This window comes from Bison bison, unplaced genomic scaffold (assembly GCF_000754665.1).
Source record: "Bison bison bison isolate TAMUID 2011002044 unplaced genomic scaffold, Bison_UMD1.0 scf7180017846162, whole genome shotgun sequence".
Classification (NCBI taxonomy): Eukaryota; Metazoa; Chordata; class Mammalia; order Artiodactyla; family Bovidae; genus Bison; species Bison bison.
In genome coordinates, this window is record NW_011476735.1 from 1 (window position 1) to 1,054 (window position 1,054).

Below are 1,054 nucleotides of genomic sequence, written 5' to 3' on the forward strand. Positions count from 1 at the left end.
GGGTAGGGGCTGCCCTCTGCCTGGAGCCAGGAACAGGAAGACCTGTTGCTCCCCCATCCCAGGCCCCAGAGGCCCTGGGGGCAGGGGTTCTGTTCCGTGGACCTCGGAGCCCAGCTGGCTAACTGCCAGCATGTGCAGAACTGGACGAGACCATAAGGAGTCCATGGATTGCTTTTAATTACAAACAGGACATTTCTTTATTTCTTCCAACACTCTGGGTGCCCTTGGGGACCAGCCGAGCCAGGACAACGCGCTCACTGCTGGCAGAGCCCCCCTCCTGGGTGGGCTCGCCTGAGTCCAGCACGGGCCCCCCTGCCTGTCAGCTGCATCGGCTGGCCAGCTCTGAGCAGTTCTAGAACGTACGAGGACCCTCGTGACAGGGTGCTCCGACCCCAGCTGGGCCCCACGGCCGGCAAGGCCAAGGCACAGTGCTGCCCTGGGGGGCCGGGCGGGGAGGAGCGAGGAGTGCTGCCCACCTGCAGTCTGTGGAGGGGCCACGTGGAGGACACACCCTGGAGCCTGAGTGGGCCCAGTGCAGGCGGCCCCTCTGCAGTCCCCACCCACCCAGGGCCCCGTGTGCCACCCTTGTCTGTCCACTCCAGGACCAAGGACCTCCCGCACATGTCCACGCTGCTTAGAAGCTGCAGTTCTTGCTTCTGTGAACATCCTCCTGGGCTCGAGTCTCAGTTCTTGAAGACCCACCAGGCTGCGCCTACTTGGTCACGGGGTACCCTACACCTGCCTGAAGGGCTCACGTCCTGGGGGAGATAATGGACCCACACGAATGAACGTCAGGGAAGGACAGGCACCACGAGGATGGCTGGGCCTCAGGATGGGGCTGCTGTCGGGGAGGGCGTCTGAGGAATGGATCACCAAGCAGAGCCGGATGGAGGGAGGGACAGGCCTCACAGATGGGAAGAGGACAGGGCCAGGCAGACAGCTGGCAGTGCCAAGACCCCGGGGCACAGGGGGGCCGGCCTCAGGGCAGCAGCAAAGGCGGGGGGGCAGAGCCGGGGAGGGGAGTGGGCGAGGGGAGGCCCACGTGCCACGTCCG